This window comes from Crotalus tigris, unplaced genomic scaffold, assembly GCF_016545835.1.
Source record: "Crotalus tigris isolate CLP2741 ecotype Arizona unplaced genomic scaffold, ASM1654583v1 scf7180000017740.2609645, whole genome shotgun sequence".
Lineage (NCBI taxonomy): Eukaryota > Metazoa > Chordata > Lepidosauria > Squamata > Viperidae > Crotalus > Crotalus tigris.
In genome coordinates, this window is record NW_024096606.1 from 371435 (window position 1) to 397353 (window position 25919).

The 25919-nt window shown below is 37.0% G+C and overlaps 1 long non-coding RNA gene across 2 annotated transcripts in view; it reads left to right on the forward strand.

The window, feature by feature from the left end:
* The window catches only part of LOC120306492, a 104305-nt gene that overhangs the window by 70762 nt on the left and 7624 nt on the right, over positions 1-25919 (forward strand). Inside the window, exon 4 of one of the 2 annotated variants that reach the window (XR_005556320.1) lies at positions 6772-9293. The exons of the other annotated variant lie outside the window; for it this stretch is intronic. This is a non-coding gene — a long non-coding RNA (uncharacterized LOC120306492). Of the gene's footprint in view, positions 1-6771; positions 9294-25919 lie in introns of those variants that run through there. 2 annotated transcript variants of the gene reach the window in all.

The window sequence follows — 25919 nt, forward strand, 5'->3', positions numbered from 1 at the left end:
TGCCTGGACGGTGCTAATAGCAGAAAATCACAACCATTTAGCCCTGGTTAAATTGTTGTGCATAACCCACTCCTCAGGAACAAAGGTGGTAACAAGACCAGCAAAACTACTCACCTTGTTTTGGACTGCTGTAAAGACAGTTTTTGGAGGCTAGCATACTTTTATTTCATTAATTTAAAAAAATCATTACATGTCTAGGAAAGTCTCCTAAGCCTGAAAACTGAAAACGGGCTAGATCCATTTCCTTTTTCCAAATGATGTTGCTTAGCACAATGTAATAAAAATTCTGTTTAGAAACATAATATTGGTTAAGTTTCTTTTTAGCAAAGACTAATTATTTTTACCAATTCAGACATTGGATGGAAATGTGTAAAGCAATAAAGATTGTTTGCTTTTTTTCTCAATAAAATTAGCATTAACCAATTGTTTCTTCTTTTTATGCACAAGTGATATACTTGATTCAACTGTGTTCCATATCAGACACATTTATGTAACTGAGTCTTTGGCAATACAAAAACATTCTATTATTTCTTGTTCCACTTGCTTAATAAAATCTATCATTCAACACTCTTAAACCCATTTAAGGAATGAATGCAACTTTTCATCAGATGGAATAAGATTTGAATGCCAGCTGATGACAGGATCAGCTGTCTTGATCATATGGCAACAAAGACTTTTGAAGAAAAGTTTGCAAATATCACTTTCTAATCACTTTCAGAAATCGCTTATTATTATATTAAAGCTACTAGAGACCTTCAGAATGACAAGTTTGAAAAGTCTTCATTGGATGGATTTATCTTCAACTCTGTATAAATGAAAAATAAATTATAAGCTTAAGAAGTTAAAGAATTTGAAATAAACATCAACATGCTAAATTAGATTTTGATTAAAGAAAATTATGCATGGATTAAGGGTGCAGATAAGTGTGGAATATTGATTTTACTATAAGATTCTGAAATTAACTATAAAAACATAATCTTTATATTATACTTAAGGAAGGATGATAAGCAATCCAAACAAAGATAAATTTATAATTGCTTAACCTGGCCATACACACCCAAAGACAGAGAGAAAAAGGTAATTTAGGAAAGATTATAATTTTACCTGCAGAAACAACCTTTATCTACTTGATTTATTTAACTAAATAAATCAAGAGATCTGTCATTCTCAGTAATCTGAAAGGAGGGAAATGTGTAACCATACTTTACTGTTTGACATATGTAAGCACAGAGACAGGTAAGCTGTGCTTCTTTCCCCTTCTCTATAGAAAAGAGTTAGTTAGGAGCTAGGTGTTTGGAGGAGAACAAAACTACTGCTGAAGCTAATCTTTCATTGGCATTATACAACAACTATTTTGGTATCTTCTTCATAGTGGTAGTAGTGAAAGGTGTGTAACTCACTTAGGCCTATAAGGAGCCAAAAGTAAATACAATTCTGTAGTAGGAAGAGGATTAACACAGGCACTGTGCCATAAAAATGGAACTTTTAGTCAGACATAATTATTGCTGTGTTTAAATATTAATGGCCAGCTGTACTTTAAATGCTAATTTTATAAATTTCTTCTAATTAGTAGTAAACAACAAGGTCAACAGGCATAGGCTTGCATACCCAACAACAACTGCTAAGATATCAAAATGTGATGTCATGATACAATCTCTGCCCTTTCATATTGCAATTACCTGTTGAAAGAAAAATCTTCATCAGAGTCCAGTACAAGCTGGGAATAAACAAAATGGAGACTGCTTTAGAAAGAAGGTTGCAGTTTATTGAACAGCAGAGCCAGACAGAAACATGGCTCTGGGAAAGCTGACCATATGTAGCTGGGAGTCATGGTTTTTATACCTTCTGGGGCTTTTATGTTTGGAGTTCCTGTTCCTTTGGCATGAACTTTGACCTGAGGTTCTTTTGTGTGTGCCCTTTTTGGTATTGGTGGGTTAATCCTATTATGTTTCCAAAGGTCATATCCTGCTTCCCTGTGGCTGTGGCTGATGATTTTATTATTTCCTGTGTTAGATTTTTGTCTTCCTAATCCCATCAGCTCTAAGGTGCCAGTCTTTCTGAAAGGATTATGATATCTGCATTTCTACAGACTGGTTTCTGCTTGGGGAAGGGAGATTTGGGCTATTAAGAAAAATTGGGCATGCTTTTCTGCCTTTTAAAGATCCTTTGAGGAAATATAATATTCTGCCTTTTTAATATTTCCTTCTCTGGGGGGGGAGGGCTGACTTCCCACACACCCAATGAATAGAATTTCCATCCCAATATTGTAATGCTTGTTCTGTCTCTTGCTTGTTCTTGCCCCATGTACATACCTTTTCTACTGGACATGCAACTCATCATCATCGTTAGGTCCTGTGCAGAGCACATGGGCAGCAAGTGATTTCTATCATATGAGCATCTTCAGCTTCATCCCAAGAGACATTAATAATCTTAAGATCTTTCTTAAGCGTTTGGCTCCAATTTTCCAAGGCCAGCCTCATTTCTCTTTCCTCCAGGAGATATCCAAAGTAGCGCAATTTTTGAATGCTGGTCTTTAGGCATATGTAAAATATGGCAAACAAACTGCAACCGGATCTGTCTAAACAGAACAGTTGGTTACTATGCATTCAAGTAAATGAAGTGTTTCAGAAACCAATTTAAAATGCAGAGAAGCACAACTGGTAAAGTTAGGAAAGCCTTAGGTCTGAAACAGCAAGCAATAGCAAGGATGTAGAAAAACCCAAGATCATTGCAATCCAACATGACACCTGGAAGAGATAACAATTCTGCTGTATTGCAAAACTTGTTGCAAAGTCCTATATCAATCTCTGTAATAATACAGAAGACTTGTGATGATGCAGTAACAAAAGAGTAGTTATATTTGGTCTGTGGTCTAGCAGACAGAGGCAATCTGACAGAAACAATTACATGTGATAAAGCAGTGGTGGTGAACCTATGACACGCATGTCAGAGGCGGCACTCAGATCCCTCTCTGAGGGCACGTGCGCCATCACCCCAGCCCCGTCTCCCCCCATGCCCCCTCCTCACCAGCAGCCCTCCGGAGGAGAGTCGCCCCTGGGCACAGCCACATGGAGCAATGCAGCCAAGCACATGACAGCCGGGCAGCAGGGTCAAGACTCTACCCTCGTGCCCTGTCGCATGCAGATGATGCTGCGGGGCGCAGGCAGAGGACATGGCTGCCATGGCACTGCAGAACCACCTGGGTGATCTGCGGTGGGCCGTAGAGGGGTGGGGTGGGGCGGAGTGGGGGTGGGGCATTTTTTGAGCACTCAGTCTCTAAAAGGTTCACCATCACTGTGATAAAGCCTCTCCAAAGTTTTATGAAAGTGCTGTGAAATAACAAGACAAATGGCCAATGAGTTATATAGAGTGATGGAAATGCTGCAGACTTTAACAGTCTGTTCTTAAAATGCCCTTACAAATGGTTATAGACATAATAAGCATCCTGCAAAATATTATCTAGCATTTTCTTTCTCATGTAATGGGAAATATCATATTCAGAGAGGTGGAAGTCTTAATGCAAAGTATATTCTCCACTATAGTAATTAGCCCAAATAAAAATAAAGAATTCATCCCCATCTACAACAACACCAATATGGTTCCTAGGAAGCCCATTAAAATAACTAGAGAGAATGTAAAATGTTCCCTACTGTGTAATGTCCTGTTTGGGAAAATATTCCTAACAGAATTTAGCTGTTAGGAATTTAGAATTTAACTAGCGACTATAGTTAAAATTAGAGTTCCACTTATTTTTTAAATTCTGATTAGAAAACTATATAAGCATACAGATATCATATGGAAAATCTATAGTTGAATCTTTCCTTTCATTTCCCTTCTTTTTAAAATGAAAGTTTCCTTTTATGATGAATTGCAGTTGTTACATGGTCCAGGATCAGATTATACCATGCCAATGAGGATAAAAGACAATGTCTTTTTCTGGGGTGTCGTTTTCCCAATTGAAATCATTTCACATTTTCCCATGGGAAAATCTCAGGTCCAAGAAACAACTATAAATTCTATAGAGCAAAAAAGGGTGGGGAGGGTTAGACCATCCCAATGTCATAATCCTGTAAAGCTTGCTTACATGTCTTTAGCAATTATGTTTTCAAAGCAAAGCAAACAAAAATGAGCTAACTTCACACCTCCCACAAAATACCAAGTTTTGCCCTCTTAGTAACAGTTCAGCAAAGTTTTACATCATTTTGCAAAGCCTGAATATTTTAGTGGAGAATGTAAAACTTTGTAATCCAGTTCTATTGAGGGAAGTCAGCTCCCCAGAGAAGGAAATATTAAAAGGGCAGAAAGGATTTTAAAAGCAGAAACCAACCTGCCCCCAAGTCTCTCTGTCCCAAGCAGAAGCCAGCTCTGTACAAATGCAGATGTAAACTATCAGAAAGGCCCCAGCTATGAGATCAAGAAGACAAAGACACCTAAAATCTGCATACCCCACCCAAACTCTAAGAGTCATTAGCTCCAATACCAGGGAAGCAGGATATAACCCTTGGGATATAATAGGATTAACCCACCACCATCAAGAATACCAGAAAGGCGTAGTGAAGTTATTACAGTTGATATATCAATATGGATTAGTTTCGGGTTTCAAAATTAATAATAATAAGACTAAAATATTATCTAAAAATATGACTACTTGTGATAAACAGATTTTGGCTAATTTGACTGGTTTTGAAATTGTTGATAAGATAAAATATCTGGGGGTTATTTTATCTGTTTCTAATGTAAAATTGTTTAAGAATAACTATGAAAGGTTGTGGGTCAGGGTACAAAAAGACTTGAAAAATTGGGAGAACTTACAGCTATCTCTCATGGGAAGAATTGCAGTGATTAAAATGAATGTCCTGCCAAAATTTCTCTTTTTATTTCAAATGTTACCGATTTTAAAGAATGAGGTTAATTTAAATGAATGGCAGAAAGGCATTAATAAATTTATTTGGGCAGGGAAAAAACCAAGGGTAAAGTTTAAAATTATGCAGGACTTCCGTGAGAGAGGTGGACTCAAGGTACCGAATTTGAAATTATATTATGAAGCTGTGGTTTTAACATTAATTAGTGATTGGGTAAATTTAATAAATTTAGAGATACTCCATTTGGAGGGATGGGATTTACTTTTTGGTTGGCATGCCTATTTAATATGTAATAAAAAAGTGGATTGGGCCTTTAAATCTCATATTATAAGGATTTCTTTACTTAGGGTTTGGAGGAAATATTATAAAAGTGATTTTAAAATACCACTATGGGCTATACCTTGGCATGCGATAGAGGGGATAAAAAGAGGTGTTAAAATGGATACGGTGTCTTATACACAATTACTTAGATGGGATGGTCAAAATTGGCAGTTAAAATCTTTGGAAGATTTAGTACATGAAAATATTACCTATTCTTGGTTTCAATATAGACAATTAGTAGATAGATGGAAGATGGACTGTAATCTAGGCCTGCTTAGAGAAGATGAAAATCTTTTTAAGCAAGTAAAGGATCAAAGACAAACTCACATTAAGAGAATTTATGGGGTGCTAGTGGAACTAGATTCAGAATCAGAATTAATTAAAGACTGTATGATTAAATGGGCGCAGAATTTTGGTGAACCAGTTCTACTGGATACCTGGGAAACTATCTGGGTGAGAAATGTTAAGTTTACACAAGCCCAGAATTTAAGGGAGAATTTTTATAAAATGTTTTACAGATGGCACCTTGATCCACAAAAGATGTCTCTCATGTATCCTGACTTACAGCCTAAATGTTGGAGATGTGGCTGCCTGGATGCCACTTATTATCATATTTGGTGGTCGTGTAAAAATATAAAAGCTTTTTGGATTAAGATATGGTGGAACATTCAGAGAATTTTTAGAAAGAGGGTAAAATTTACTCCACAATTGTTTTTGCTTGGTATTGTTACTGATTGTGATGCTAAGGAGGTTATATTGATGTTGAATTTGATTACAGCCGCAAGGCTGTTAGTAGGTCAATACTGGAAGAAGGAATCTTTGCCTACTTTGCAAGAGTGGTTTTTTAAAGTATCTTACTTGGCGGAAATGGCAAAGATTTCGGCTTTCTTAAAAGAGCAAACGCAAGAGAAATTTTTTGCTGTATGGGAAAAATGGATAAATTTTATACAATTTAAATTGGATATGAAAAAATATCACTTAGCTTTTTTATAACTTGTATAAAAACTCTATTTTTTTCTTTTTATTTTCTTTGCTTTTCTTTTTTAAATACTTTTTTTTAAGGTTTATAATTCTTTTTTCATATATATTTTATTCTTAATTATCTTATAATTTTGTTAATTTCTTTTAATTAAGCCTATATTCTGCTCTGGGAAGCTCCGGGGGGGAGAGAGGGGGTGGTTTGGGAGGGGTTGGGGGAGGGTTGTATTGTTTTGTTTTTTTTGTTGTTGTTGTTGTTATTGTTTTTTTTCTGTCTTTGTAAAAGTTTTTAAAATTTTTCAATTAAAAAAAAAAAAAAAAATAATACCAGAAAGGCACACCCAGACTCAGGTCAGAAAATGTGACACAGGAAATACAAAACCTCAACACAGGAACAGGAAACTATTCCAAACAAAAAGCTTCAGTGGGTATAAAAACCTACTTCCCACATGTGCTCAGTCTTTCTTTTCTCTCCTCTTTCCTGCCAGAACCATCTTTCAGTCTGGCTCTTCAATAAACTGCAACCTTCTTTCTAAAGCAGTCGCCATGTTGTTTATTTATCCCCGGCTTGGATGAACCAGGATGAAGACTTTTCTTTCTTTCTATTCAGAACAGGAATAGGCCATGCAGAAGAGGGAAGTGAAAGGAGAAGTACACCAACTTTGCCCTATTTGCTTTGGAAGACTACTCCCGATTTGTTTTGGCTGAAATCCAGAAGAAGCAAGATGTTCCCTTTTTAGAATCAGCTGGACCTTGATATTCCTCCACTCAACTATGCAGCCATTCTTCTGAGCTCCAATATGCTTGTTACATATGTGAAAAGAATATTTTATTTGGGGTATATACCTAATAGCAACTGTATTCAAAAAATGTTCTTGAATTACCAATTATTATGCAATTACGAGATTATAAAGAATGAAAATAGATAGCTGCAAATGCTTACATTTTGAGTCAGACTCAGTTTGACTTCAAAGATGATTTCATGTATTTTTTCTTTTCAAATAAAGTAACCTATTATCTTACTGATTACGTACCCATTCATCTTATGTCACCCCACCCTATCCCTACTCCCATTTTTTTCTCAGTTGGTACACCATAATGAAAGATCAAGAAGCCAAATGTGGATCCAATGAAAATAAAAAATTACCATCTTATCTCTAATTCCCCCTTACTGGGTGGGTGGTGTAGCTAAGGTTAGAGAGAACTGTGGAAAGCAAAAAGTAGGTGGACATCTGACAAAGGCTGGTTCATGGGAGAAATCATGTGGCTCAGTGTCATGGATGACTTTTAGTGCAACCTGAAGGAAGGTCTCAACTCTCTCAACGTTTTCAAATCTATCCACCATGGCATGTAGGTGTCTATAATGAGTAGGAAGGGGAGGAACTGCCTTAATAGTTTAGCTCCTCCCTTAAATGACCAGATCTAGTTGATGATAATGGTTCAGATTGAGGCAGTGAATGTAGTTCATAAATTAAATAAATTGCACCATTAATCTGGCTAGAGGAATTTTAAAAAATACAGTGATCATTGTTTGGTATAGTGGTTAGAGCATCTGGTTAGAACTGGGGGATCATGAATTCTAGTCACACACAAGGCCAAATGGGTAACCTTGGGCTAGTCACTCTCTCTGAGGCCTAGGAAGAAGGCAATGATAAACCACGTCTGGAAAACTCCCAGGCAGTTACCAGGAGTCAAATAAAAATAAAGAATTCATCCCCATCTACAACAACACCAATATGGTTCCTAGGAAGCCCATTAAAATAACTAGAGAGAATGTAAAATGTTCCCTACTGTGTAATGTCCTGTTTGGGAAAATATTCCTAACAGAATTTAGCTGTTAGGAATTTAGAATTTAACTAGCGACTATGTTAAATTGTGTGTGCCTTGAAGGCACACACAAAAAAGATATTTTTCATCTGATTTGAACAGTGACACAAATGTTCCCACAACTCAATTAATTGATGAAAAATTACAAGCAGCATGAAAATATCAATAAAGCAATTTTATGGGCTTTAGAGTGTTCATACCACAGTAAAATAAAATAGAAATATTCTATCCTCAAGAACCCTATAACATCCAGACTTCTGGTGAAAAAATGGCCAACTGACAACACACAGAGAAAAGGATCCCTGAAGGGGTTTTCCCTGGACTGTAGCTTTTTCAACTACCAACAGAAGGAACTGGCATTCCTTTAGTTTATCTGACTCTCCTGGGGTAGGGAAAGTTCTAGAATTATCCACAAGATCTTCTGATAAAACAAAGGTCTGCAAGCAGCTTCAAGAGCTCTTGCTTAGAAGTAGCTTGCATGCCAAAAGGTGGGGGATGGGACCTCAATCAGTTCATTGTAAAGAAGTAGCCATTTTGGAATTTATTTTTCAAAGAGACAGTAAGTTGTGCCTTTTATTTCTTAATTTTTAAGGACTATTAATCTTTATTCAGCTAAAAAAGGATTCTTTAGCCACAGCCTATTATTCCTTTTTGAAGATCTGTGCCATTTGGGGGATTTTTTCATTGTTAAACAACTAGGAAAAAGAATGCTAAAAGGAAGTATGGAGCTACTTTTTAACTAAAGAGGTAGTTAAGAGGAAGGAAGGAGCAAATTATTAGAGATGTATTCAAATAATCTTTAAATAAAATCCATTAGTTCATAGATCAGCTATGCTCCAAGGACATTAAAAAAAAGTCTCAAACTATTTCATTGATGGAAATATGTGCAGAAAGTTACCAAACCACCAAGGTAATTTCACAAGTATCTGACAATGCAGAGGAGTCAGTTGCAACTTTGGAATATAAACCCGATACCAATTTTTATTATGATGGTTTAAATATAAATTTCCCAACACAGTTGAAAAAGAGCTCCAAGAAAATCTGCTACATTTAAAAGGACAAGTTTGGGATTTTTTCCTCATGGACATTAACAAGAAAAGTTTAGAGTTTTAAAAGGGAAGTATACAAAAAGAAAAAAATATTCTATGAGGGTAACTTGGTCTAAATGTAATGAGTCAATTGGAGTTGGAATTTTATTGATCTGAAATTGAACTTTAAAATATGTATGTTAAAGGAAATTTTAAAAAAGATGTATTGGAATGTTTTGATTTTAGAAATGTTTTTAAAGAAAAGTTTAGTGTTTTAAAATGGATAGAAAAATATTTTTTCCTTTAAGGTTAAAGAATTTGAAAGAATACAGTGAATTTTGTTAATATAAATGGTGATGGATTATAGATTATTAAGTGCAAATAGAAATACATTTGGACATCACTTCTGGATTTTATGCTTGTGAAGAAAATAAAATAAAATTTAACTTTGATTTTGCCAATTAGATAGATTTGTTGTTATGGAAATGGCTAATTATATACTAATGTGTAAAAGTAAAAAGTTGAGACTGTAATGTTGTTATCTTGTATTGTGCTAAAAAGAGTTAGAAGTCAATGCTTTTTTTCTTTCTTCCCTTGTACCTTGTATTTTCTTTCCCCCTTCCCTCTTTTTCCTCAATTTTCTATTTTTATTTTTCTTTGTATTTTACAAATTGATAAAACAATAAAAGTTGTAAGATTAAAAATAAAAGAACCCTATGACTTCCAACTTGTCTTGAAACCCAAGTTTATAAACATGGGCCAGAATTAAATAGGTATTGTGCAATAGTTCCATCATTCGCTTACAGAGCTCAGATTTTACAAATATTAACAAAATCTATGTAAACCAGAATTTGAATTTGAGCCCTGTCAGGTTCAAACTCCAGGCTATGGGCAGAATTTGACTGCAATACTGCACTTAATGCAGTACAGGAGCCTATAAAAACCTAGAAATGTTGGCTATCTGAAATGTTAGCATTTAAAATAATTTTACACTAGGCCATAGCATCTATGTTCTCACACTATTGCAATATACTGAAAGAAGTTGATTGTATAACAAATTTAATAAGTAAAAACATAAATACTCAAGGAAGAGAGAATGGATTGCACATTAAAAATCTTTCCATCTTCCTAAGAAGTCAATCAGCAAGCATACCAACCCAGAAAAAAAATCCGAACACAAGAATAGTTGCTAGCTTTTGCTATGATAAATGTTTTACATATACTGTGAGAATTCCATTTGGGGGGGAGGGGAACTGAATTGTTAAGTGAAAGGGTCTCCCATCTCTGTTCTCAAAATAACAAATACAAAGCAGACAAACACTTTTCCTACGACTATTTCTTTGGGTCTCTGAGGCAGTTTCCTCATAAATTTTTAGGTTTCTTTTGGTCCTTCAAAGGTACAATTTTTCCCTTGCAATCCATTACGTAGAAATCGAGATTCCCAATGGTTGTAAATATTGCACTGTAATAATACAGGTCACAATTTATTAGCCTCACAGCACTTAATATCAAAAGACTTCATTTTTCATTTTAAATCCAACACAATTGACACACCCGAAATGTAGCAATGACCTCTAAAGCACAGAAAGAAAGAGAGAGTCATCTGATAGGACAGGTGTTCCAGCCTTCAGCCTTGGTAGAGTCATCCATGATACGATGCCTTTTTTAGTATTATGAAACAATTTAGCACAATAGGACTTTCTTGCCCTTCACCTGTTAACATATAACCAATTCCAGTGGAAAATATATGTATATCTTATCGTGTTCCACATTTAAGTGAATAAAGAACAGTGACACAGCAGAAATATGAGGTAAACATAAAGCAATTGGATAAGTCAGACAATTACTCTACAAAATCTTTTCTCAATTTTCTAGCCTTCTAATGTTTATTTGGCCATGCAATTATAATAGTTTTTTTTTAATATAGAAACTAGATAAAGGTACACCATATATTCAAGGCATGCCCTGACAGAAGGCCTTTGTGCTCTCTAAATTCATTCCCAGATGAAGATGTTTAACTGTTTTTCCAATGCAGAAAAATATTTATTTCATTACATTTATAAGTGTCAGAACTCATTATTTCCCTGGTGGGGAGAATCTATTTCATTTCTTCTTAATTTCTTTCTGAGGGTTCTGCCATTCTCCTGAGGGGGAGGGCAGAAGGCTCTGTGGTATGTTTTCTGCTTTGCTACAATGTATCCTTTCCGCTGTTTCTACATACTCTTTGACCTGTCTCTCCTTTGTTGTCAACCTGGGGTGAGAAAGGAATGTGCCTCCATCTGGCTTATCTCTCGTTGCGGAAGGAAAGGTACAAAGACCCAACCACATCTTCACAAGCATGGGAACAGACCCCCTTATCAGCTCCGTTCCCACAGCAGACTTAACACCTGAGGATTGGCCCATTCAAACTGACTGGATGAACTAGTGGGGTAGGGTTTGCTTGGGACTCTTTTAACCTATTGATCTGAGCGGGAAACCCTCAGATCCTACCTTCTATGACTGCTATCAGCTTCTCCTAATAAAAATTCCTTTTGGAATGAAACTGTTCCAAGAGTCCTGCTTTCTTGGGATGAGGTTTTGAAGTGGGCCCTGACAATAAGGCTGTCCAACTTTATACTGATTCTTTTTTCTTTTTCTTTTGGTCTAAATAACTTTTTTATCTAGTTTCTTCATTATAAAGTCCAAAACAAAAATGTGCAGATACCTAGCTTCTGGATCAATACCAGCACAACATAATTTCAATCAAAGTAGGATATTTAACATCTAGCCTTAAGATACATATCCATATTAATGGGACCAAGTTAGTCATGACTATCTTAAACTAATGTTTTCAGAAATGTTTTCAGAATTCAAATAGAGTGGTGGAAGGTGTCCAGTGATGTGATATTATTTGGTTCCCAGGCTAAAAAGGCTGCATCTTTTTTTTTTTCAGAACTAAGCAACTTTGGGATGAGTGTGTTTTGTCTGACAGTTTTGTTCTAAGTAGATCCACCTACAGGAATCCATTTCAAGTGTTTCTACATTTGTATAAAATATAACTGAAAGACTATGTATGGAAACGTTAACAGGAAAACTAAGACTGCTTTTAAAAATCCAATGTATATGAAGGTTTTATATTTTTTGGCTTTGTTTTAGATGGGAAGAAAACTAGTTTACTGGTCACAGCCTCCAACGACTAAGCACGAAGCAGAACAAGCTACAGATGCAACTACAAAAAGTGAAGATGATTACTACTTCACTTGATATTTTTGCATAAGGTGTATTTTTGTACTAGTTATAGATCTTGCTCCTAGCTTAGTCCAACTGAATCATATAAAGTAAATGGTGATGGAATAAGTCTGATTCTTGATGGTGTTCAATAAGAATAATAACAACAGCCCAACATTAAGTTGGGCTTGAGCTCTATTAAAAACATTATACATTTTAATACTCTAAAGCAGAGCTCCCCAATCTCTCTAGGTTGTGGCCTGAAGGGAAATGGAGGAACAGGGAAATGTCTGTGCGTGTCCCCCCCCCACATGCACATGTGCAATTGAGTGCCTGCATGACAGTGGTACTAGCGCTCCCACGCATGTGCAAGCAAGCCACGTGCATCCCCAGAGGTGGATCTGGCACCATAGGCATGTGCAAACAGGCCGCTAGTGCCCGTGTTCATGCACAAGTGTGCTGCTAGCACCCGCGTGATGCTGGCAACAAAGCTAGCAATCCCGCATGTGCAAATGGGGCTGCTAGCGCTTGCATGGCAGAGCTAGCACGAGGGGGGTCCACACACACATACGTGCACTTGCCAGCCACTCCAGCAGCCCAGTAGCCAACAGGCCAGGGCCCAGTACCGGGCCATGGCCCATAGGTTGGGGATACCTGCTCTAAAATATTAAATTCTTGAATTTGCGGGTAGAGAAACTGGATGAAATCCATCTAAATTTCTCCCTGATAAGGAGAAATTCTGCAACTATTTCTTAAGAACAGATGTCCCCCTTAGTAATTCAACAGCTATTCACAAAATCTATCATTCCTAATGATGTTTTTCTTGGAAATTTAATTAAAGCAGCAAAGCCATGAATCCAGTCTGGCACCAAGCTAGAAACCAGGAGACTGTTAGTTCTGGTCTTCCTGAGCTGTGAAAGCCATGGGGGGTGACTTTGGACCAGTCTCTCTCAGCCTATCATGTCAGGCTTGGGTGACAAGCCAGTCAGTCACTTTTTGTCACAATCAAATGGATCAGCAATTGTTTGATCAAAAAAAGTGGACCATGCACTTGTGGAAAATACTAGGAAGAAAACAAAAGCCATAAAAGTTACACACCTCTGGAGATATGATTGTACAGTGAAGGGCAGGACATTTACATAAATTTCTTGGCCATTGTGTATCAATGGAACTGAAAGATCAGGAGGACATAGTATATTTGAGAATTTATATCTATTTATATCTATTTATATCTATTGACTGCAAGAAGAAATCCCTGCAGTTTTCTTTGCAAGATTTCAGAAATAGTTTCCCACTATCTCCTTCTTAGCGCTTTAGAACATAGAATAATAGTATTGGAAGAGACCTTGGAGGTCTTCTAGTCCAATCCCCTGCTCAAGCAGGAGACTCTATATATTTCAGACAAATGGTTAACCATCTCTTTTTGAAAGCCTCCAGTGATGGAGCACCCACAACTTCTAAGGCCAAGTTGTTCCATTGCTTGATTGCCCTCATTGTTAGGAAATTTTGCCATAGTTCTAGGTTGCTGCTTTCCTTGGTGGGTTTCCATCCATTGTTTCTTGTCTTGTCTTTTGGTGCTTTGGAAAATAATTTGACCTACTCATCTTTGTTCTCAAATATTGGAACACTGCTATTATGTCTCCCCTAGTCCTTCTTTTCATTAGACTAGACATACCCAGTTCCTGTAACTGTTCTTTTTATGTTTTAGCCTCCAGCCCCTTAATCATTCTTGTTGCTCTTCTCGGTACTTTTTCCAGAGTCCCAACAACTTTTTTACATTGTGATGATGAGAATTGGATGCAGTATTCCAAGTGTGGTCTTACTAAGACTTTGTAAAGCAGTACTATAACTTCACATGATTTTGATTCTATCCTTCTATTAATCAGATCAACAAGTACAGCCTATTGATAACTTAGACAATCAAACAACAACTACAAAATGGGACATGACTCTTTACTTAAACCAGATGAAACCTGAGGAAGAAAAAGACCAGATCAAATGGAAGACAAATATACTAGAGCAAATATGGGGATCTGTGCCACCAGGGCGACAACTTAATTATTATAAATGGGCCAGTTTCTCTAGAAAATTGACTAGTAGATGGTCTCCTTTATTTCAAGTAACATGTACAAGAATGGAGTTCTATCTGATGATCTAAAAGCATTGGTATGGAAACCTGGTTGGCATAAAAAGAAAGCTAGAGTTAAATTTTAAAAATGGGGTCTTTTGATTTATTAGAGAGAATCCTAAAGTTTCAATTAATGGGCTAAAGGGAGACTTTGAGATGAAGAGAATTTTGATTATTAGATTTAAATACTGTTGGAAAATAATAAAAAAACAAGAGATTAATTTGCTTATTATTGAGGACTTAGATTTATAAGGGAAATGAAAATTAATTATTAGGAAATAGCCTTGAATTATTGTTTAGCCCAGATAATGCAGATCATGGATTTGAGATAATAAAGGATACTCCATTATTGTGGTGGTGTACTAGGATGAGAAATAGAAAATTTTTATGAAATAAAATAGGAATATATTTATGTAAGTAATATGTGTATTTTAGATAGTATAACTTCTATGTAGTGACATAAAGGAAATTTGGGCTATCCAAAAATTAAATACTAAGGATATTAAAGGTTAAATTGGAATATTGCAATTAAATATTAAAATTAGATAAAACTTAAAAACAGGAAGAATCTATTTGATCTCCCACTTGCAGAGTTTGTCTCCCAATTGATATCACGGTAGTTAAAATTCCCAATTCCTATTATGGTGTTTTTCCTACATACATTGGTTAACTGATTAGCAAAAACTTTATTTCTTCTGCTTGGTTGAGTGGTGTGTAGTATACATCTATGGCAATGTCATTCTTTTTTTCCTATTATGATGACCCATATGCATTCTAGAAGGCTTTCGTCCTTTGTTGTATGCATCTCTATAAAGAGAAAGTAATCTCTAATATATAATGCAACTCCATCTCCTCATTTGTTAGGTCTGTTTCTTTTGAATAGTTTGTATCCTTCTCTCAGTACATTCCAGTCATGAGTTTCATCCCACCAAGTTTCTGTGATGGAAACTATATCATACTTGCCCTTGTGTAGTAATATTTCAAATTCACCCTGTTTATTCCCTAAACTTTGAACATTAGTGTATAGGCATTTAATTTCTGTGTGACTGACTCTGGGTATGCTTCCTATATCTCCTACTTTGCATCTGAGTTTTTCTTCTTTCTCTTTACTGCCTACCTCCTTATATGATTGGTTATCTATTGGTTTTTGCCTAGAATTGGAATTCTGAAGATTGTGAAGACTTTAGTTTAAAGCCATTCTGATCAGATAAGCCAATTGTTTTCCAAATACATTCTTTCCAGTTCTTGTGAGGTGCAGTCCATTCCTTGACAAGAGCCTTTCATGTAGGCAATGGTCTAGGAAACCGAAGTTCTCTTGACAACACCAATTTTTAAGCCAGGTGTGGTTCATTTTCTCCCTCATTGGATGTTTTTTTTTTTTTGTAAGTATAGATGAAAACACAACTTGTGCTCCTAATTCCTTAACTTTCTTCCCTACTGTTCATAATCTCTTGTTATTGTTTTCAGGTTCATTGTTGTGTCATTCATTTCCATGTGTAGGAGAAGAAATGGACAGTAGTCCATGGAGTTGATTATTTTAGTAAGGTTTACAGTTACATCTTTGATTTTTGCTCCAGAGAGACAACATACCTCCCTAGATCGATTGTCCAGTCTGTAGACTATAGTTTCTCTTCCCCTAAGAATCAAATCTCCTGTCACCAATACTCGCCTTTTTTTCCCTAGAGAAATCTGAGATACTTTTCTTCCTGGAATATCCAGTTGTGCATCTTTTTATAGAAACTATCAATGACTGCTCTTTTATGGGTGTCTGTATATTTTCTTCCAGAGAAAGGCTATGAAAGCGATTGTTCAGTTCCATAGGGGCTTCATTGGAGTGGGCTAAGGTAGACAGTTGGGGCTTTGCTTTTGGTTGCTGTTTTCTTCTAAGAGTGACATGTTTCCATCAGTCTTCCCCTATGTAATGTATCTAAAATATATCTAAAATATCTCTATGTAATGTATCTAAAATGTGATAATTTTAGCCTAGTTATTTGTGCCTCAGATAATTTAACAATTACTAATATAAAAGCTGTCTGACACCTGAAAAAGCTAGCTCAGCTTTGGGATCATAGAAACTTACTGTGTAACTTCAGATTGCAAGTGAATACTGACCAACATTGTAAAGTATCTGTGCACAGAAGGATCATGAGAACCATTAAAATGATGAACTAGATAATATTGTTTCCTCTGATTGTGCTGATTGTTTAGAAAAAAAGTTATTATTTGGGCTTTCACTGGAAAAAAATAATAGCTTCATCCCAGTACATTTATAATATATAAATGATTCCTTGGTTGTATATTCTACTACATACATAGGTCAAATTTGTCATTATTGTTTTTTGCCCCGTAGAAGCTACACACCATTAGCAATCTCCTTGTTAAAATTGTTTCATTTCTGTGATGGGAAAAGTTATCCAGTGCATATAACAAAGTGTGTTAGATTGATTTATGGGTGGAAAAACATTTCCTATAATCACTAACTCTCAGTTGCTAATGCCTGGTCTCATAGCAAGGATAGATCATTTGTAGCAAAAGCACTTAAGGCTGAATAAAATATTTCTGATGGCACAACTTCAATAAAGGATATCTTATAAGATAACTGCATCACCATTTTCATTAGGTAAAATGTCAGTAGATACTGTTTTAACCACCAGCATGCTTCAATGATTTTCTGTTATCCTTTCTTTTCTCACTCAAAAACAGATATTAAATTGCATTATTCTTTTTTAAAAATCTTAACTTCATTGTACTGAAGCTGCATTTTATCAATGAAAAATGCAGTTTTCAATTGTACATTCTAAATAAATGCCACAATTTGTGGCTCCATATGGCTTGCTCTGATAAAATGTTCTATTCATGTGATTTTCAGAAGGTCATTTTTCTTATCTGAAACATGCATAAACAATACTTGCTTATATTATACTAGACAATATTCTTTCATGCAGCCTATAGAGAAAGAAAACTTCACTCTACAGGAGACTATGATGTTATGGATTTCAGATTTTTTTTTATTTTCTTCTATTAATTTATGCCCAGTTCTCAGAGACTGCCTGGACAAGTCCCTGCAGTTTTCTTGGCAATGTTTTACAGAAGCAGTTTGTCATTGCCTCCTTTCTAGGCTTAAGGTCACCCAGCTGGCTTCATGTCAAGGCAAGAGTAGAACTCCTGGTCTCCTGGTTTCTACCTAATGTCTTAATTGCTATACCAAACTGACTCTCTGGATTTCAGATAACACCACATTATTAACACCTGCATAGCAATGAAAAGTATGAGTGCATATCCTGCTAATGGAGAAAATATGGCATCAGTGTGTGTGTGATAAAGGGACAAGGATACATGTCATACATTTATTGCCCAAATAAGCCGCAAGCATGAGAAAAGTATCTATGTAAAACTATCTAGCATTCAGAACATTATCTTTCCCCTTTGCATAGCAACAATACCTGCTTATTGAGTTCCCCATAAAGTCACATTAATTAGTGTCCAATTCTTAAGAGAAATTTCTAAAATTTTGTGTTGCGTGTGAGGAAAAAAATCTCAATAATAATAATAATAATAATAATAACCCAGTGAGGCACTACCTTGACGTGGTTGTGGGGCTTGTGTACTCTGAGGAAGATGAGATGAAATGAAAGAACTAGTAATAACAACAAAAATGGTAGAAAAAAGAGCAAAGAAAATAAAAAATTGGTCAGCACCAGGTGAAGATGAACTGCATGGGTTTTGGTTAAAACATCTAACTGTTATACACCCACTCATTGCCAAGCAGTTCAACAATATACTACAAGGAGGAGAAATTGAAAAGTGGCTAACAACTGGGAAAACCTACCTAATAATGAAAAATCCAGCAAAAGGGGCAACACCAGGTAACTACAGGCCAATTACCTGCTTACCAACAACTTTCAAATTACTAACTGGTGTGGTAGCTGATGCAGTACAACAGCATCTAGTTGAAAACAATCTCTTTCCACCTGAGCAGAAAGGAAACCGCCCCAATAGCAGAGGAACAAAAGATCAACTCCTAATAGACAAAATGATCTTGGAAAACTGCAAGAGAAGGAAGACCAACCTGAATGTGGCATGGATTGACTACAAAAAGGCATTTGACTCTCTGCCACATGATTGGATAATCAAGTGCCTAGAAATAACAGGAGTCAGTAGAAACATCAGAAAATTTGTGCAAAGATCGATGGCACAATGGAAGACACAGTTGCAGATCAATGGTGAGAGCTGGGAGAGGTTAATATCAAGAGAGGAATATTTCAAGGAGATTCATTATCACCATTACTATTTGTTATTGCACTGTTTCCTCTGTCAACAATACTGAATAACTCAGGACATGGCTATCAAACATCAAAAACATCTGCCAGACTATCCCACCTCCTTTACATGGATGATCTGAAACTGTATGGAAAAACATCATCTGAAATAGAATCGCTGCTCAACACTGTCCGTATATATAGCCAAGATATTGTAATGGAGTTTGGCTTGGACAAATGTGCCACACTTGCTATCAAACAAGGAAAAATAGTGAAAACTGAAGGAATCAAGATGCCCCATGAAAATAACATTAAGAGTCTGGATGAGGAAGATTACTACAAATACTTGGGTATCCTTCAAGCTGACAACATCAAGCACACTGAAGTCAAGAAAAAGATTAGAGGTGAATACATCAAGAGAGTGAAGAAGATCTTAAAGTCCAAACTCAATGGAGGAAATACCATAAAGGCAATCAACACCTGGGCAATCCCAGTCATTAGGTACACAGCTGGAATAGTGGACTGGACTCAAGCAGAACTAAAAGCAATGGATAGGCAGACCAGAAAAATAATGACAATGAATCATGCCCTTCATCCACGCAGTGACATTGACAGACTTTATCTACCAAGGCAAATAGGTGGGCGTGGAATGCTACAAGTACATCAGATGGTTGAAGAAGAAAAAATGGCTTTGGAAGAATATCTGAAGAACAATGATGAAGATGCACTGAAATTAGTATATCAGGAAGGCTTACTGACTACTGGAGAGACCAAACTGGCCTACAAGAAAGACCAAATGAAGAACAGAATAGAGGCATGGGAAGACAAAGCACTACATGGCCAGTACATTAAAAAAATAGCTGGGAAAGCAAATAACAAGACCTGGCAATGGCTAAGAGCAGGAAAATTGAAGAAGAGATCGAGGGACTAATTTTGGCTGCACAAGACCAAGTCTTAAGGACAAATGCATATAAAATCAAAACTGAGAAGACAGCAATAGACAGTAAGTGCCGCCTATGCAAAGAAGCTGAAGAAACAGTGGACCACCTGGTAAGCTGCTGCAAGAAGATCGCACAGACTGACTATAAGCAGCAGCATGACAAAGTAGCAACAATGGTGCATTGGAAGATCTGCAAGAAATATCATTTGCCTGTAAGCAAAAACTGGTGGGATCATAAAATAGAGAAAGTCATAGAAAATGATAAAATTAAACTGCTCTGGGACTTCAGAATTCAAATAGATAAGCTCCTGCAACATAACATCCTGGACTTAACCATTGTCGATAAGAAAGACAAAAAAGTCTGGATAGTGGACGTGGCAATGCCTGGAGACAACAGAATAGACGAGAAAGAACTGGAGAAGATAACAAAATACAAAGACCTACAAATAGAAATAGAAAGACTGTGGCAAACGCAAGCAAGGGTAGTACCAATAGTAATAGGTGCCTTGGGTGCAATCCCAAAACAACTGGAGCACCACTTGAACACCATTGGCATTGACAAATTTGCCATTAGTCAATTGCAAAAGGCGACCTTACTAGGAACTGCTTCCATCCTGCGACGATATCTGTAATACCTTCAAACATCCACATCTGCCTATCCCAGGTCCTTGATAAGGACTCGATAGGTAGACAAAATGCCAAATCCAGTCTGAACATCTGGCTGACTGTGCGATGATAATAGTAGTAGTAGTAGTAGTAATAATAATAATAATAATAATAATAATACTGTGGCAAAAGCAAACAAGGGTAGTACCAATAGTAATAGGCTCCTTGGGTGCAATCCCAAAACAACTGGAGCACCACTTGAACACCATTGGCATTGACAAATTGGCTATTAGTCAATTGCAAAAGGCAGCCTTACTAGGAACTGCTTCCATCCTGCAATGATATCTGTAATACCATCAAATATCCACATCTGCCTATCCCAGGTCTGGGTAAGGACTCGATAGGTAGACAAAATGCCAAATCCAGTCTGAACATCTGGCTGACTGTGCAATGATCCATAATAATAAGGGACCTTGGAGGTCATCTAGTCCAACCCCCTGCTCAGGCAGGAAACCCTATACCATTTCAGACAAATGTTTGTCAAATCTCTTCCTAAAAACTTCCAGTGTTGGAGCATTCACAACTTCTGGAGACAAGTTGTTCCACTGATTAAAATTTCTCCTTAGTTCTAGGTTGTTTCTCACTTTGATTAGTTTCCATCCATTGCTTCTTGTCCTGCCCTCAGGTGCTTTGGAGAATAGGTTGATTTCCTCTTCTTTGAAATAGATTAGTCCTTTTCCCATCTATTTTTGAGATTGCCACCATTGGTAAAAAAAGAGCAAAGAAAAAAACTTTTTGATAATTTTAGAATGAATTATGTAAGTTTTTAAAAAAAGATTAATTAATATAGATTGGAACTACTAAGAACTCACTGTAAGGAAAGATGAGGGGAGGGGAGGAGGAGAGTAGAGGGGAGGTAAGAGAAGGGAAGGGAGGGGTGAAGAGGAAAGGAGGGGAGGGGAGGAGAGGAGAGGAAAGGGGAAGGGAGGGGAGAAGAAGGGAGCGGAGAGGAGAGCTTAGTATATGTGGGAAAGCTTTCAGAAATGCTTTAGAGCAGGGGTGTCAAACTCACATCATGTGACGTGTCGCGATGTAACACAACTTTTTTCCATTGCTGGCAATGGGGTGGGCGTGGTTTTGGCATGACGCACCCAGCCCATGGGCCAGCAGTTTGACACCCCTGCTAGAGGACTCTAGCACTGTTTAGTCAGTCAAGCGCAATGAGATCAATTCCCATCCAAAAATAAGAAGAGGAAAGAAACAGCCTCCAAGTTAATAGGCTGTAAAGGGCAAAAGTTGAAAATTAAATGTTATGGCTTAAGCAGTTCTGGAGTTCAAAATTCCATTAGAGAAATAAAACAAAACCCTTACAGAGAAAATAATGATAATAACTTCTGTATAATAGCCCAGAATTTTCTCTGCAGCATGAATTTGAGCTGCAGTGCCTGATGTGTGGACAATACAAAGGAAGACATTTGCGCACTCTAACAATCAGGAAAAGGAATGAAAATGTGATGCTGAAGAGAGAGGAGGAAATCTTGTTATTAGCTCATTATTTTGTCTTGTTTTAGTGAATATGAAAGAAAGTGCAGAAGAACCTTTTTTATTATTTAATGCTGGAAGTAATTAAGGAGAAGAAACACAGACTGGACGACTGCAGACTGTTCATTGCATCTGCTGTGCAGAAGAGAATGCATTTAAAATCAAATCATTTATAAATTTAATTTGAATTTTATCAAGACTGTGAAATAAGCAGAGGCAAAATGTATAGAAAAAAACACTGCCCTTTCAAGCCATTTCCTATATTTTAACCAGAATTGTGAAAAAGTGGATTTCATGGATCAGTTTTTTACAAAGAAGATTTTAAATATATATTTCACTAAGCATTTTTATCTTATAGTCACACCCAATAACATTTTCCAGCAAGACTGCCATTCAGGAACCTCTGGCAGTTTTATTTGTTGGTAATATTTATATGTTGTGGGACCAACTTCACAAAAACATCTCTTTCAAAACTTCAACTATCTTAGCTGCATAATATGAAGGTGCAAAGAAAAGGATAGCTAAGAATGATATACTTTTCCTTCATACCTTACCACAACTACCGATTCTGTAGAAAATGAGCCATCTTTTTCATTTTAAATAATTAAGAAAAGAAACTGTATTATATAACAGTATTAACAATATAATATTATTTCAAAAATAATAAGATAATGAAAACTCTAGGAGTTAGATAATTTTTAAAAATGACCAGTTTTCTTTCTTGCCCTTTCTGGAAAAATTAATAATTAAATTGCTTATAGACAACACATATCAACATATTATTTGTGACAATGTAGGCGTAGATACTCCTTCATGCATTACTGCCTTGTTATGGTGAAAGGGCTTGCGTAACTCAATGAAGCTATTAGGTATGCCATGCAGGGCCACCCAAGATGGACAGGTCATAGCAGAGAGTTCTGACAAAATGTGATCCACTGGAGAAGGAAATGGAAACCCATTCCAATATTTTTGCCATGAAAACCCCATGGACAGTACCGAAAGGCAAAAGATATGATGCTGGAAGATGAGCCCCTCAGGTCGGAAGTTATCCAATATGCTGCTAGGGAAGAGCAGAGGGCTAGTACTAGTAGCGCCAGAAAGAATGAAGCAACTGGGCCAAAGCTGAAAGGACGCTCAGCTGTCGATGCATCTGGTGGTGAAATGAAAGTCCGATGCTGCAAAAATCTATTCTTCATAGGAACCTGGGATGTAAGATCCATGAATCAAGGCAAGCTGGACGTGGTCAAACAAGAGATGACAAGACTGAACATTGACATCTTAGGAATCAGTGAACTAAAATGGGCAGGAATGGGTGAATTTAATTCAGAGGACCATCAGGTATACTACTGCGGGCAAGAATCCCTCAGAAGAAATGGAGTAGCCTTCATAGTCAATAAAAGAATAGGAAAAGCAATACTGGGATACAATCCCCAAAATGACAGAATAATCTCAGTGCGAATCCAAGGCAAACCATTCAATATCACAGTAGTCCAAGTCTATGCCCCAACCACTGGTGCTGAAGAGAATGAAATTGACCGCTTCTATGAAGCCCTACAGCACCTTATAGAATCAACACCAAAAAATGATGTCCTTATCATCATGGGGGATTGGAATGCTAAAGTAGGAAGCCAAAAGATAACCAGAATAACAGGCAAGTTTGGCCTTGAAGTACAAAATGAAGCAGGGCACAGGCTGATAACATTTTGTCAAGAGAATAAGATGGTCATAGCAAACACTCTTTTCCAACAACCCAAGAGATGGCTCTACACATGGACATCACCAGACAGTCAACACAGAAATCAGATTGACCATATGCTCTGCAGCCAAAGATGGAGAAGCTCTATACAGTCAGTAAAAACAAAGCCAAGAACTGACTGTGGCTCAGATCATGAGCTTCTTGTTGCAAAATTTAGGCTTAAATTGAAGAAAGTAGGGAAAAGCACTAGGCCACTCAGGTATGAACTAAATCATATTCCTGATGAATATACAGTAGAACTGACAAGGAATTTAAGGAATTAGATCTGGTAGACAGAGTGCCTGAAGAACTATGGATGGAGGTTCGCAACATTGTACAAGTGGTAGCAACTAAAACCTCCCAAAGAGAAAAGAAATGCAAGAAAGCAAAATGGCTGTCTGAGGAAGCTTTGCAAATAGCTGAGGAAAGAAGGGAAGCAAAAGGCAAGGGAGAAAGAGAATTGAATGCTGAATTCCAGAGAATAGCTAGAAGAGATAAGAATGCCCTCTTAAATGAACAGTGCAAAGAAATAGAAGAAAACAATAGAATATAGGGAGAACCAGAAATCTCTTCAAGAAAATTGAAGATATGAAGGGAACATTTCATGCAAAGATGGGCATAATAAAGGACCAAAATGGCAGGGACCTAATCGAGGCAGAAGAGATTAAGAAGAGGTGGCAAAATTACACAGAAGAACTATGCAAGAACGAGCTTAGCATCCCTGATAATCACGATGGGGTGGTCACTGACCTCGAGCCAGACATTCTAGAATGTGAAGTGAAATGCTTAAAATCCTACAAGCTAGACTCCAGCAGTATGTGGATCGAGAACTTCCAGAACTACAGGCAGGATTTCGAAGAGGCAGAGGAACTAGAGATCAAATTGCCAACATACGCTGGATCATGGAGAAAGCTAGGGAGTTCCAGAAAAACATCTACTTCTGCTTCATTGACTATGCTAAAGCCTTTGATTGTGTGGATCACAACAAATTGTGGCAAGTTCTTAAAGAGATGGGAATACCAGACCATCTTATTTGTCTCTTGAGAAACCTATATACGGGTCAAGAAGCAACAGTGAGAACTGGATACAGAACCATTGATTGGTTGAAAATTGGGGAAGGAGTCTGGCAAAGCTATATTCTGTCGCCTTGCCTATTTAACTTATATGCAGAGCATATCATGAGAAAAGCAGGGCTAGATGAATCAAAAGTTGGAATTAAGATTGCTGGGAGAAATATCAACAACCTAAGATATGCAGATGATACCACTCTAATGGCAGAAAGTGAAGAGGAACTAAAGAGCCTCTTGGTGCAAGTGAAGAAGGAGAGTGCAAAAGTTGGCTTGAAACTCAACATTAAGAAAACCATGATCATGGCATCCAGCCCTCTCAATTCTTGGCAAATAGATGGGGAAGAAACGGAGGTAGTGACAGATTTTATCTTCCTGGGCTCCAAGATCACCACAGATGGGGACTGCAGCCAAGAAATTAAAAGATGCTTGCTCCTGGGGAGGAAAGCTATGGCAAATCTAGACAGCATACTAAAAAGCAGAGACATCACCCTGCCAACAAAAGTATGAATAGTCAAGGCCATGATTTTCCCAGTTGCAATGTATGGCTGTGAAAGTTGTACCATAAAAAAGGCTGAGTACAAAAGAATTGAGGCCTTTGAACTATGGTGCTGGAGAAGACTCCTCTGAGTCCCGTGGACTGCAAGGCGATCAAACCGGTCAGTCCTAGAGGAGATCAACCCCGACTGCTCTTTAAAAGGCCAGATCCTGAAGTTGAAACTCAAATACTTTGGCCACCTAATGAGAAGGAAGGACTTACTGGAGAAGAGCCTAATACTGGGAAAGACTGAGGGTAATAGAAGAAGGGGACAAGACAATGAGGTGGCTGGATGGAGTCACTGAAGCAGTAGGTGTGAACTTAAATGGACTCCAGAAAATGGTAGAGGACAGGAAGACCTGGAGGAACATTGTCCATGGGGTCGCGATGGGTTGGACACGATTTCGCAACTAACAACAACAAGGCATAGATAATTGAGTTGTATAATAATTCATGCCACCCAAACTTCACAATTCTTGACATTTGGCTATCTTTCCAATACATGATATATACAGAAAACCAAGTTAGTGCCTCTTTAATACATACCCAACAATCAAGTCTCATATTGATAATCCTTTGATTTTAGCCCTAAATGTATCAATAATTATAAGACAAATCCAAACCATATCAGGAAATTTCTCAACTTACATTTCCAACAATAAACAAACTGCAGTCAGCCTTCGTTAAAGATTTTCTGAGGTAAACTTCAATTTAAGAGTATAAGAAACTAATATTGTGTAATTTAAAGCAGTCTTCCACTGTTTACCAGGAACAGCATATTCAAATAACTGTTGTCAGAGCTCTTGTAAATAACTAAATATCAATTTCAGCCACTTGATTCAGTTGTAAAAAAGGGTAGTGGCTGCTAAATTATGATAAAT